Here is a 14,309-nt window from a genome sequence, read left to right on the forward strand (position 1 = left end):
TATTTCTTTCCGATGCTTTCTGTCGTTGACTCTTGGGGGGGGGGGGGGGTTATAGAGTGAATCGGTTCCAGTCAGCTGCAAGCCCCTTTGTTATCAATAACGGCTCACATGCAAACAGAAAAAAAAGTCGCCTATTGATCAGCGTGCACATGCATTTTCTCTGTCTCTCTCTTTCTATTTACTTCTCTTTCTATCCTCCATGTTTGCTCTCTCTCACCCCCCTCCCCCCTTTGTAATAGTGCAGGTTCGAGAGACGTATGCTTTTGTTTTTTTTTTTTGTTTTTTTCTGTGTTTCAAGATGATGTTTCGTTAGATGGATATTCATGGTTTGGGGGGGTGCAGGCTCGGTTACTGATGGAGGTCATTGGCTGTTTGTGAAGCAGAATAGGCTCTCTTGATTGATCATGCTTGATGACTGATGATTTGACACAGATGAATGCTTGACATGTAGAGCTATGGGCTATATCACACACACACACCCGTCTGTTTAGGTCTCTTTTGGGGACATTACATAGACTTATTCATTGGCTTTTTGCGCAGCAGAATAGGCTCTCTTGATGGTGCTTGATGACTGATGATTTGACACAGAAGAATGCTCGACATGTAGAGCTATAGGCTATATATCACACACACACTCACGCACACACGCACAAACGTCTGTTTAGGTCACTTCTGGGGACATTACATAGACTTCCATTCATTCCCTAGCTCTTAACCCTAACCTTAACCATCAGAGCTACGTGCCCAACCTTAACCCTTACCTTAACCTAACCCTAACCTTAACCACTGAGCTACGTGCCCAACCTTAACCCTTACCTTAACCATCAGAACTACATGCCCAACCTTAACCCTTACCTTAACCAAACCTTTACCATCAGAGCTACATGCTCAACCTTAACCCTTACCTTAACGTAACCCTAACCATCAGAACTACATGCCCAACCTTAACCCTTACCTTAACCAAACCTTAACCATCAGAGCTACATGCCCAACCTTAACCCATACCTTAACCATCATAACTACATGCCCAACCTTAACCCTTACCTTAACCTAACCCTAACCTTAACCATCAGAGCTACATGCCCAACCTTAACCCTTACCTTAACCAAACCTCAACCATCAGAGCTACATGCCCAACCTTAACCCTTACCCAAACCTAACCCTAACCGTCAGAGCTACATGCTCAACCTTAACCCTTACCTTAACCAAACCTCAACCATCAGAGCTACATGCCCAACCTTAACCCTTACCTTAACCTAACCCTAACCTTAACCATCAGAGCTACATGCCCAACCTTAACCCTTACCTTAACCAAAAGCTACATGCCCAACCTTAACCCTTACCCAAACCTAACCCTAACCATCAGAGCTACATGCTCAACCTTAACCCTTACCTTAACCAAACCTCAACCATCAGAGCTACATGCCCAACCTTAACCCTTACCCAAACCTAACCCTAACCATCAGAGCTACATGCTCAACCTTAACCCTTACCTTAACCAAACCTCAACCATCAGAGCTACATGCCCAACCTTAACCCTTACCCAAACCTAACCCTAACCATCAGAGCTACATGCTCAACCTTAACCCTTACCTTAACCTAACCCTAACATCAGAGCTACATGCCCAACCTTAACCCCTACCTTAACCTAACGCTAATCTTAACCACTGACCCAAAAATCAACCTTTTCACAATTGGGGACATGGCTTTTGTCCCCAATTCCTAGGTGTTTCTGATTTTTTTTTTATATATCAAAATGGGGACATTTGGCCCCCCCTCCCTTTTGGGGGGGGGGTTACACCTTTTTCTCTCCAATTGTACTTGGGCAGTTACCCCACTCTTCCGAGCTGTCCCGATCGCTACTCCACCCCCTCCGCCAATCCGGGGAGGGCTTCAGACTACTACATGCCTCCTCCGATACATGTTGAGTCCTGCTTATTTTCACCTGACAGTGAGCAGTTTCGCCAGGGGGACGTAGCGCATGGGAGGATCATGCTATTCCCCCCCATTTCCCCCTCCCCCCGAACAGGTGCCCCGACCGACCAGATGAGGCGCTAATGCAGCGACCAGGACACATACCCACATCCGGCTTCCCACCCGCAGACATGGCCAGTTGTGTGTGTAGGGACGCCTGCCAAAGCCGGGGGTAACACAGGGATTCGAACCGGCGACCCCCATGTTGGTTGGCAACGGAATAGACTGCTACGCTACCTGGACGCCCATTTGGTCCCCATTTTGATAGAAAAATCTGGTGTGTGTGTGTGTATATATATATATATATATATATATATATATACACTACCGTTCAAAAGTTTGGGATCACCCAAACAATTTCGTGTTTTCCATGAAAAGTCACACTTATTCACCACCATATGTTGTGAAATGAATAGAAAATAGAGTCAAGACATTGACAAGGTTAGAAATAATGATTTTTATTTGAAATAAGATTTTTTTTACATCAAACTTTGCTTTCGTTAAAGAATCCTCCATTTGCAGCAATTACAGCATTGCAGACCTTTGGCATTCTAGCTGTTAATTTGTTGAGGTAATCTGGAGAAATTGCACCCCACGCTTCCAGAAGCAGCTCCCACAAGTTGGATTGGTTGGATGGGCACTTTTTTGAGCAGATTGAGTTTCTGGAGCATCACATTTGTGGGGTCAATTAAACGCTCAAAATGGCCAGAAAAAGAGAACTTTCATCTGAAACTCGACAGTCTATTCTTGTTCTTAGAAATGAAGGCTATTCCATGCGAGAAATTGCTAAGAAATTGAAGATTTCCTACACCGGTGTGTACTACTCCCTTCAGAGGACAGCACAAACAGGCTCTAACAGGTACTATTTAATGAAGATGCCAGTTGGGGACCTGTGAGGCGTCTGTTTCTCAAACTAGAGACTCTAATGTACTTATCTTCTTGCTCAGTTGTGCAACGCGGCCTCCCACTTCTTTTTCTACTCTGGTTAGAGCCTGTTTGTGCTGTCCTCTGAAGGGAGTAGTACACACTGGTGTAGGAAATGTTCAATTTCTTAGCAATTTCTCGCATGGAATAGCCTTCATTTCTAAGAACAAGAATAGACTGTCGAGTTTCAGATGAAAGTTCTCTTTTTCTGGCCATTTTGAGCGTTTAATTGACCCCACAAATGTGATGCTCCAGAAACTCAATCTGCTCAAAGAAGTGCCCATCCAACCAATCCAACTTGTGGGAGCTGCTTCTGGAAGCGTGGGGTGCAATTTCTCCAGATTACCTCAACAAATTAACAGCTAGAATGCCAAAGGTCTGCAATGCTGTAATTGCTGCAAATGGAGGATTCTTTGACGAAAGCAAAGTTTGATGTAAAAAAAATCTTATTTCAAATACAAATCATTATTTCTAACCTTGTCAATGTCTTGACTCTATTTTCTATTCATTTCACAACATATGGTGGTGAATAAGTGTGACTTTTCATGGAAAACACAAAATTGTTTGGGTGATCCCAAACTTTTGAACGGTAGTGTATATATATATATATATATATATATATATATATATATATATATATAGTTCGCACAAAAAGTAAGGAAATTTGTGTTTGGGTAGATTATTTATTTGTTGTAACAATGCTTCTTGGCAATAAATCTTATACCGTTGGAAAACCTGTTTATTTCCCTTTTAAATGGTGCCACATTTGTAAGGAACATGCATTTGTGGGATGAGCAGCAGAGCTGAGTATGTGGGTTGCGCCCATGAAAAATTTGCCAAATCTTCTCTGCCAATGCCAAACAGCTTATTTTGCTGTTACTATTGACTCTTGTTTTGAGCTTCTGGTACCCCAGGTGCTAACAATCAGGTGCCTGATATAAGATTTATTGCCAAGAAGCATTGGTACAACAAAGAAATAATCTACCAAACACAAATTTCCTTACTTTTTGTGCTAAGTTTATATATATATATACACACACACACACACACACACACACACACACACACACACACACACACACATGCTTGCTTGCTTGCTGGTAGTCCATCGAGTCTGATGATGACATCCCTCCTCGTTAACGGTGTGTTCTTTCATGACTATAGAGTCCAATTCTTGATCCACAAGTTTTATTGCACGTTGGGCATATGAAGTCTGAGTTAGTGGAGGCAGGCATGGTTGTGTGTCTCCTTGGTCTTTTCTGTTGTTTTTTCTCATTCCTCTCAATTTCCAGCTGTTCTATACCTTTGTGGCAGATCTCCCGCCAGTTGGAATGGTTGTAGGCAGCATGCTCCAGTCTCAAGGGGTCAATACAACACGTCTTCAGCGATGTTTTTAGCTGGTCTTTATATTGCTTCTTCTGACCACCTGCGGACCAGCGGCCCAGATGAAGCTGTCCATACAGGATGTGGCAGGCGTTCTTCAGGCATCTTGATGACATGCCCAAGCCAGTGCAGTTTGTGTTCAGTGGCTGTGGCTTCTATGCTTTTGCAGTTTTGTCCTAGCAAGAATCTCAGGATGAGGAACACAATCACGCCACGTGATCCCCATGAGTCGCTGCAGACACCTTATGTGGAACAGCTCCAGCAACCTTAGGTGGCGGCTGTATGTGATCCAGGCTTTGTATAGGAGAGTTGTGATGCACATGGCTTTGTAAATGGCAATTTTGGTGTGGAGGTGTTTGTTTTGGAAGACCTTATGTTGGCGTTTGCCGAAGGCAACAGAGGCTTGCTTGATTCTGTTATGAGTTTCGTGATAAGTGTTGCAGCCCTCAGAAAGGATGCTGCCTAGGTGTTTGAACGATGGAGCCACTGAGACTGGTTGGTATTCTATAGTGAAGACGGGCATAGTGGTTGGGTGGGCTGGACCGGACCTCCATAGGCATAAATCCTCAGTCTTGGTGGTGTTGACTGATGGACCCGGCCTGCTGTAGGCATTCACAACTGCGGCAAGGATGGTTTTCTATCAAAATGGAGACATTTGGTACCCATTTTGATAGAAAAACCTGGTATACATACACACACACACACACACACACACACACACACACACACACACACACACACAAATATACATCACACACAAGTGGTACACACACAAGTGGTAACGAAGGTAATGAAAAGCATCTAGCCTTTTACAGTAAAGAGACTGGTCTTTGCTCGGCGGATGAAACAATGAAACAATTAATATTCATGCTTGGCTGGCAGTTGAATAATAGCTGAGCTTCTCCGTCGTCCCCCAGTAGGTTGAGATGAAAGGAATTGGGAGCGATGGAGGGTTTTTCTGGGTGAGCTGCTTTTGGATCAAAAACCTCTTGGCTTCATATTGACTGGCAGGGCCAAGCTGGGCAGGCCTAAGCTGATCCAGGCTTAGTTTCCTAAAGCATATCAGCAATAAGGTCACCCCCCCCCACTAACTTACATTGTAAATAAGATGAATGTGTGTAAAGAAGAGTCCCCCCCCCCCCCCGTCAGAGTAAGCCAATCTGGATGAGGCCTGGTTCTCTTGGTTTGTGATTCTTGCATTACCAAAACTGACATTGTGCTCTCTCCAGTAATGTTTTGTGTTGTGTTGTGTTGTGTTGAATCATGTAGGGTTGCCTTGCATCGAATTACATTTTGGAATTAAATCTATATCCAAACCTGCTCGACCCTCCTCATATTTGCATAGGCCCTCAGCAGAACACACATACAGTGCTTCTCAGTGTGCACACTTTCATGCATATACAAGCATATTCATGATGCTGCAGCTGTCTACTTGTGTGTCACAGTCAGCACGGTCTCGAACACAGCAGCATGCCCCCCCCCCCCCCCCCCCATCGCCACCACACCACCACCATGACTCTCCATCCTTCAATCCCTTCTTTCTCTAGCCCGTGTTTCTCTCTCCAACCTGCCATCTGGACGCATCCATTCTTTTCCCCTGCCTTATGTTTCAGCAGGGGGGTGAGTGGGTCTCAGGTAGACAGATCTCATGCTGGCGTCCTCTGCGCCATACGACTGGCCCTCCACACTCGCTTCTCAGCTCTGTGCATGTGTTGGTGTGTATGTGTGTGTGCATCCCTCGCTTTAGCTTGTGTGTCCATGCGTCTCCATCTAGGGAGCCTACCCAGCCATGCACGAGTCAATGGCCGCATATCGACGCCGTTTTTATGAGACACTTAACAATAAGAAAGCAATAAACTTTGACGTGGATAATCTGCTGGGGCGTCACGTGTATCATAGAACAATTATATTATCTCCGCACCTATCTGATGTTTACACTCACACGCCTGCAAGTCCGACAAAAGCGTCCGTGCACCAGGCAACTTTTCAGGAATGTGATTTATGGACCGATTTGCCTCTTTCATCCCATCCTGCCCTACATCCATTTCCAGGGTCTTAAGAGTTTCAGTTGATATTAAGTTGCGGAGACATCATTAGTGAACAAGGGAGATTTCGGCCCCTCCGCGGTGTTCATAAGTGCCAAACACTTCCATGTGTGTGTGTGTGTGTGTGTGTGTGTGTGTGTGTGTGTGTGTGTGTGTGTGTGTGTGTGTGTTTTCACATTGCCACACATCACTCCCTGCAGCCGAGCGTAGCAGAAGAGAACAGCACAAGGCCCGTGCTGACTGCTAGCATTATTAAAGCCTGTGATTGCATGTGGGCTGGTAATATTGTGTGTGGAATTGCTCACAGCTTGCCTACCTGTCAGTCATCAAGCCCGATTTTTCGCAGAATGAATCTGCAGCAAATTAAAGTAAACTGAGCATAATTACCTAGCACCTCAAACTGGCCTTATGTGAGTGGCTTAGATATAAAACATATGACAACAATAAAACTCTATTTGATACAGACTGTCATTTACAGAGTATTTTCTGGCTCGCTTGTCTTGATCCAGAAGGATTTCAGTCATGAAACAAACGGTAGCCCATATTGCCTTTTTTTGGGCCTTGCACCCTCTTTTCTGCATCTGTAAGTGATGGTCTTTTCTGTTTTATTATATTGAGAGAATGAAATTGCAGATTGTGTTTGGATAGAAATGGATTTAGTGAGCTATTTCATCTGTGTGTGTGTGTGTGTGTGTGTGTGTGTGTGTGTGTGTGTGTGTGTGTGTGTTATGTGCATTTTGCCCTGGTTGCTGTTGTTGATGTGTCAGAGGTTTAGTTGTTGGATGCTGTTTTCTTTTAAAGGCAAGGTTCATTACTTTATCAACATGTCCATCATTAATTAGGTGCTCAGGAAAGGTTATTTAAAATATTTGTCTGTCTGTCTCTCTCTGTCTGTCTATCTGTGTCTGTCTGTCTGTCTGTCTGTCTGTCTGTCTGTCTGTCTGTCTGTCTGTCTGTCTGTCTTGTCTGTCTGTCGGTCTGTCTGTCCTGTCTGTCTCTCTATCTGTCTGCCTGTCTGTCTGTCAGTCTGTCTCTCTCTTTGTCTGCCTGTGTGTCTGTCTGTCTGTTCCTCTTGCTGCCTGTTGATCTGATCCTCTGCACAGAGGGTAGCTCTGTTGTTTCTAGGGCCGTTCAGTCTCCAGACATGTCCAACTATCATTCTGACTTTTACTGGTTTACAAACAGATCTGCTGTTGCAGACAGACGCTTGCTGCAAGCACGACTGGAGTGGATCCCCTGTGATTGGCTCGCACATTAAAGTGTCTCATGTAAGGTTGGCGTAACCCTTTGCGTGTTTGACCCAGCGGTCTTGCACAGCTTTTGTTCAAACTGTTGTCATTCCAGAACATTTCCAGAAATGTTACGCAGGCCTTGGGTCGCCAAGCCCGCCAGTATGACTTTTGCAGCGTATCAACTCTGGCTGGCATTCACACATGACCCCGGGACGGAAAATTGCTTAAGATTTACGGGTTGGGCTGCATGTGTAACAGGGGGGTTATCTATCTGGCTATCTGGCTATCTGGCTGGCTTACTAGCTGGCTGGTGATTTTAATACAGAAAGTACTGCTGCCTGGAATCAAACCACGGGTCATAAACGGGTTAAGGGTCTTCTCGTGGATGTGGCTCAGCCTTGCCAGTAAATGGTCTGTCCATACTTAAGTTGCGCTTGATTGAGACCCTGCAAGCTGCTCCCAGACAGCTCTGATAAAAGGAGCCTGCTGCCAGATGCAGCCTCTGGATGAAGCTTCAGCCCCTGACCAAGAAATGACCCATCATCACTTCTCCACCAACCACCCACCCACCCACACACACACACACACACACACACACACCGTAATTTGGATGGGAACACACAGAGAATCAGAAATCAACATTTTGTAAGGAAATATTATGACGCCCAACTCCATTACCCTCTCTTTATTTTTACACTTAAGTGCAATGAAAGGATTTTGTTCGCAGACTCATCCAGTATGAGGTCATGTGGAGTGATGTCCTCAGGATGCTGATCTTTTTTTTTTCCTTTTTTTTTTTAACCTAGTTGTGGTTGTTCCCATGCATCACTAGAGCTTTGTAACACTTCATTTATCAGCTGAGGTGGCAATGATGTTACCTGTGTGTCTGTGTGTGTGTGTCTGTGTGTGTGTGTGTGTGTGTGTGTGTTTTGAGATGACGTCTGTAGACAAGCTGTGGATGTCACACCACCAACCTCCACACATCATATGACAATATTTTACTTCCCCTCTCTCTCGCTCTCTCTCTCTCTCCCTCTCTCTCTCCCCCTCCCCCTCTCCACAAGCTCTTCTCAGTCGCGTTCTCCTTAGTCTTGGTGCCGGATTTATGCCACCATGCTCTGAATCTCACCTTTCCCTTTTCTGGCTTGTCAACCACGTATCCTTTTCTCTCTGCTATTCAACTCTTTGACATTATACCTCTCATAAGCTTTCCCTCTTATCGCCCCCCCCCATCAACCCACAACAACTTTCCTCTCAACCTTCTTTACCCAACCCCCCCCCCCCCAAACACACACACACACACACACACACACACAAGCCCCACACCCCGTTCCACTCCGAATATATTGTGCAAGTAAAGTGGATGCAGCTCCATAGAGCCTCGCTACTCATTCCTCCCTCCATCCCGCCCACCCCGCTGTCTTGCCTCCCCTTCCCTCCCCTCACGCGTCTCCAGGAGCACTTTGCTGCTCATGCCCCCCCCCCTCTCTCTCGTGCAAGAGAGTCCACATTACACACACAACACACATACATACACACACACACACACCACATACAGCCCACCCCCCCGCCCCACCCTGGTTGCCCTGTTTCGTCTTAGCAGAGAGGAGCGAGAGAGGCTGGCTCCCAGAGGCAGACTGCTCATCCCTCAATAACTCCAGCTGGCTCCCTATGGTGCTAGGCCCTGTCCTCCACCACTCAATTACTCCCCTCCATAAAGACATACAGATGGGCTGGGATACAGTAGATACACACACACACACACACACACACACACACACACACACACACACACGCATGTACAGAAAACATATAGACAAATTGCATGCACACACTACACATGCACACGTATGAATTATGGTATTTACATGTATGCAGTATGCACACACAGGAAAATACACGTTTGTACATGCATGCATGCTGGCACCCTGTTATGCAGACATGCACATTTACCCATTAATTTGCACACATGTGCGTGCACACAGAGCTAGGCCCCCTGTGCGTGCTGCTCTGTGGCCTTCCTCCACTCAACCAAATGGACCAATAAGACGAAGAAGAAGAAGACACTAAGCGGTAGTCATCCTGCGTTAAAGAAGACACTCAAAATTAAATGACCGTGTGGGCACGCGCGCGCGCGCACACACACACACACACACACACACACATTCCTGCACACATGCATGCACTCAAGTTTAATGCGGTGACGTAGTAAATGATCATCAGGGAGCACTAACAATGTCTTGTGTGCCTGACATTTCTGTAAGGGTGTAGCATCAGTGACTTAGTACTCCTGCAGGCGTGATGCTATCGGTGAGTTAGCCCATTGTCCTTGGTAGATCCCTTGCCAGAGGCCTTTATCAAATATTTATTTTCCTTCTACTTTTTTAATCTTGTTATTGGCTTAATTTGATGTTACATATGAACTATTTCTTTTCCTTTTTTGGGGGGGTTTCCCCCCTTTTCTCCCAAATTGTACCCGGCCAATTACCCCACTTTTCCGAGCCGTCCCGGTTGTTGCTCCACCCCCCCACTGCTGACCCAGGGAGGGCTGCAGACTACCACATGCCTCCTCCAATACATGTGGAGTCGCCAGCCGCTTCTTTTCACCTGACAGTGAGGAGTTTCACCAGGAGGACATGGCACATGGGAGGATCACACTATTCCCACCAGTCCCCCCTCCCCAAACAGGCGCCCCGACTGACCAGAGGAAGTGCTAGTGCAGCGGCCAGTACACACACCCACATCCGGCTTCCCACCCGCAGAAACGGCCAATTGTGTCTGTAGGTACGCCTGACCAAGCCGGAGGTAACACAGGGATTCGAACCAGTGATCCCCATGTTGATAGGCAATGAAATAGACCGCTACACTACCCGGATGCCCCCGTCTTTTCCCTTTTTTTTTTTAACCACCATCTTAAACTTTCAGTGTTCTTCCCCCTTATTTTCTGAATTTCTCATCTCCCTCACTCTCTTTGGCATCATCAGCCGTCATTCACACTCAACCCGTGACCAACAGGGGTGCGCATGTGGGGGACTTCTGACGGATGTTGATGCTGAATTGTGCTGAACGCACCTGTTTTATGGACTCCAGCACAACAGCTTGCCTTAACCGTTCACGGGCCCCTTCATCACAGTTGCTCTAAATCGAACCAACAGACGTTTCGCTCCTTTTGACACGGATGCAGTGCCCAGCATATTTCGGGACCCCCGCCTCACAGCAGGGAGATAACGTATATAGTGGGCTGATCACTGTTTGAACTCGGCTATGTCTGATTGCCAACCCCATCAGCAGGTGTGCAGCTGATACGGCATCGCCTCTCTGGGCTCTCCGCCTCCAGCCAACACCCAAACTACACGCCAGTGCTACAACCTGACTTCAGGAATCAGGAACATTTATTTGTCATTTCATCGAAATATCGTTTCCCCCAGCCCACAGCAGTGCAACACAAAAACAATAACACATCCGAACTACAAGAACACATATATCCAAACTAAACAAGAAAAAAAAAATCAGTGTCCAAGAGAGCGAAATCTAGCCAGGATGACTGTCGGAACTGCCGGTCTGCATGGGCTAGCAGTTAGCTTAGCCTGCCCTGCTTTCGCATTCTGTTAGACTGCCCTGGGTGTTTTCTCTTCGGGCAGAGCTCCGGGCAGGGCCGTGGTCCCTGGGCCCACCAGACGCAGCAGACCATGCTCCCCCAGCCGATCCAACGCCAGCTCTTCCAGCCAGACACCCTCAACAAACCTCCACACGACGACACCAAAAACACAGTCAACGCCAGGTGAGGCTGCCGCCAGACCGCCCTCGGATGTTGTCGGAACTGCCGGTCTGCATTGGCTAGCAGTTAGCTTAGCCTGCCCCGTTTCCGCCTCCTGTCAGACTGCCCTCAGTGTTTCCTCTTTGGGTTTAGCTCTGGGCAGAGCCGTGGTCCTTGGGCCCACTGGACACCGCAGACCAAGCTCTCCCAGCTGATCCAGCAACAGCTCTCCCAGCCATCAAACGAAAACACAAACTTAAATACAGACGTGGACAAAGACACTGCATGGACGCTACTGGGTGAGGCCGCTGCAAACGTAACTTTGCACCGCCACTTCTCAGGGTTCCTCTGCTGTTATACACACGAAACACTACCACAGTTCATAGCTTCTGCTCGTTTGTCTCGGCATTTGCAGAACGATGCTCGAACGTCTCGCACAAAACCGTGCCTGTTTTCTGACTAGAGACGTTTGTACAGCCTCGCGTTTTGTTAATTTCCTCAAACGCACGTCGAGAAACAGCACGTGGCTGCTTTTTCCAACATCGAAACAAAGATCCCCTATTGCCCCCTTTTTATCTTTTCTCTTTTTCTCACAGCTCTCCATCTCTCTTACAAAGACAGACCCCCCCCCCCACACACACACACCCACAGCCGTCTCTGCCAAGGGAACACAAGGAACAACCATCAATTTGAACCCAGGCTGCATAGCTTACATTCATATTAGAAACCAACCGCTGTGTCACTCGGAGCTTCAGTCTACAGTCTATACAATAGCAGCTTAGTGTCAGGCACAGGGCAACAATAAACTGCACGTCGCATTATATCTGGGGTTCTTACATTTTAATAATTCAATAAGCATTCCTGCTGGGTTTTTCTCCCCTCCCGAGCTCTGTGTAATGTTAACGCACAAATCAAACCCACCCTCTTGTTTGCATTAAGGAGTGAAGTCGTGTTTTGTGTTGATGCAAGCCATTCTGGTCATTATTTCCCACAGGTTTTTGGGTTATTTGTAAATGGCGTAAGCGAACCGGGGATGGGGATGCGGAGAAGAAAATAAACAGTTTTAATATGTTACGTTATCAGTTTAGGGAATATAAATGTGTCGGTGCTGTCTGCTGTTGTGTTTTTAGTATTTACAGTGGCCTCTGCAGTATGTTAGAGAAGCAGTGCTGCAAATCCAGTTGGGTGCAATGAGGGGCTAATGCGCGGGGGGGGGGGGGTAAAGCTACGAGATACTGAACAGAGGGCCCCGTCTGTGAGGCGTGGCGGCCTATGCCGTTGCCTACCAACACGGAGATGGCCCGTTTGAATCCCTGTGTTACCTACGGCTTGGTCGGGCGTCCCTACAGACACAATTTGCCGTGTCTGTGGGTGGGAAGCCAGATGTGGGTATGTGTCCTGGTCACTGCACTAGCGCCTCCTCTGGTCGGTTGGGCCGCCTATTTGGCGGGAAGGGGAACTGCGGGAAATGGCATGATCCTCCCACGCGCTACTTCCCCCTGGTGAAACTCCTCACTGTCAGGTGAAAAGAAGCGGCTGGTGACTCCACATGTATCAGAGGAGGCATGTGGTAGTCTGCAGCCCTCCTCGGATCAGCAGAGGGGGTGGAGCAGCGACCGGGACGGCTCAGAAGAGTGGGGTAATTGGCCGGATACAACTGGGGAGAAAAAAGGGGGGGCTGGAAATACTGAACAGAGGTAATTGCTACCAATAGCTTTACCATCACCCTCCTCGCGGCCATCATCAGCATGGTCAGCCCTCATAATTGGCTCTTTGATACGCTTGCCCATATTTTTCTGAAAGCCAAGTGAAAGGTTTGTAAACCCGTCTGTTTGTCATCTGCAGGCAAGCAGCCGTCTACAGCCGCATATTTAAGATGATGGGAGAGACAAAAGACAGTGGGATGTGTGCGTGTGTGTGTGCGTGCGCGCTTGCGCGTGCAAACGGCTTGTCTGTCACATCTGACACATACAGTTATAATTACCACACTGTCATTAAAATGACTCAGTGTGAATGCCTGGCAGGCTGCTTTATTGCCGGGTATTAATCTATGACCGGTTCACATCTCGTTATTAATATGGTAATGGATCTCCTTGAAGAGATTAGGGAATGGAGTAGATGTTGGTGACGGTAAAAGCTATTTTAGAAACGGAGAGGGCTGGGTGGTGGAGGTGGTGGTGTTGGGGGGGGGGGGTTTGCTCGTGTCGTCGGAGATGATTCGGTACTGTAGTCTAATGTCGATTGACTGACTGTCTCACACAACTTTGCGGACGGATTCCGCAGCCGCTAAGTCGCGTGCGCTATTGTGAGTTGGCTGTGAGAAGAGAAATCTCCCCAACCCCTCTGTATGTGTATTTTTGTGTATTTTCTGTGTGTGTTGTCCATGTGCACATATGCATGCATGCTTGTCGCTCTCCTCTCTCTCTCTCTCTCTCTCTCTCGGTGTGTTTAGTCAAACAGCTTTATTTGCTGTCTGTAAACGGCACCCCCATGCTCTTCCTCGCAGCCCTGCAGCCTTCAGGCAGCAGCACACAGGGAGGCGGCCCATCCAGTAATTGGCCTTTCATCGGTCAGGACATCCATCCCTGCTGCGATGCACCACCGAAGCCTCTCTCTGTGGAATTCTTAAGCAACCTACACAGAACAGACACCAGATGGACGAGGCACATTACACAACCGAATAGAGAGTCGACATATCCCGCAAAGCCCCCCCCGCTCCCCCAACCCAAGTTCCCCCTATTCAGGAGTCCTCCCAACTCGTGCAAGGACTTCCATGTCAGCAGAAACTCTGGCAACATATATGAATAATACATGTCAAGGGTTTAAGGAGTCTGGAGGAGATTTTTACCTTCACCAGAGCAAATAAATCCTTCAAGTGTCACGATGGCGTGTGTTTATGCCAGGCTCTGCTTTGGCTGTATTAGATGCAGTTATCTTGGTTGGAATGCTTTTGCTTTATTATTGGCTTTCATTCACTTTTGTTCCTCCTTCTAT

At 47.2% G+C, this 14,309-nt stretch overlaps 1 protein-coding gene across 4 annotated transcripts in view; it reads left to right on the top strand.

Annotated features, from left to right (window-relative positions):
- The window catches only part of tbxas1 (thromboxane A synthase 1 (platelet)), a 142,993-nt gene that overhangs the window by 27,115 nt on the left and 101,569 nt on the right, over positions 1 to 14,309 (top strand). The gene's annotated exons all lie outside the window — the stretch shown is intronic.

The sequence above is a fragment of the Lampris incognitus genome, chromosome 6, assembly GCF_029633865.1.
Source record: "Lampris incognitus isolate fLamInc1 chromosome 6, fLamInc1.hap2, whole genome shotgun sequence".
Lineage (NCBI taxonomy): Eukaryota > Metazoa > Chordata > Actinopteri > Lampriformes > Lampridae > Lampris > Lampris incognitus.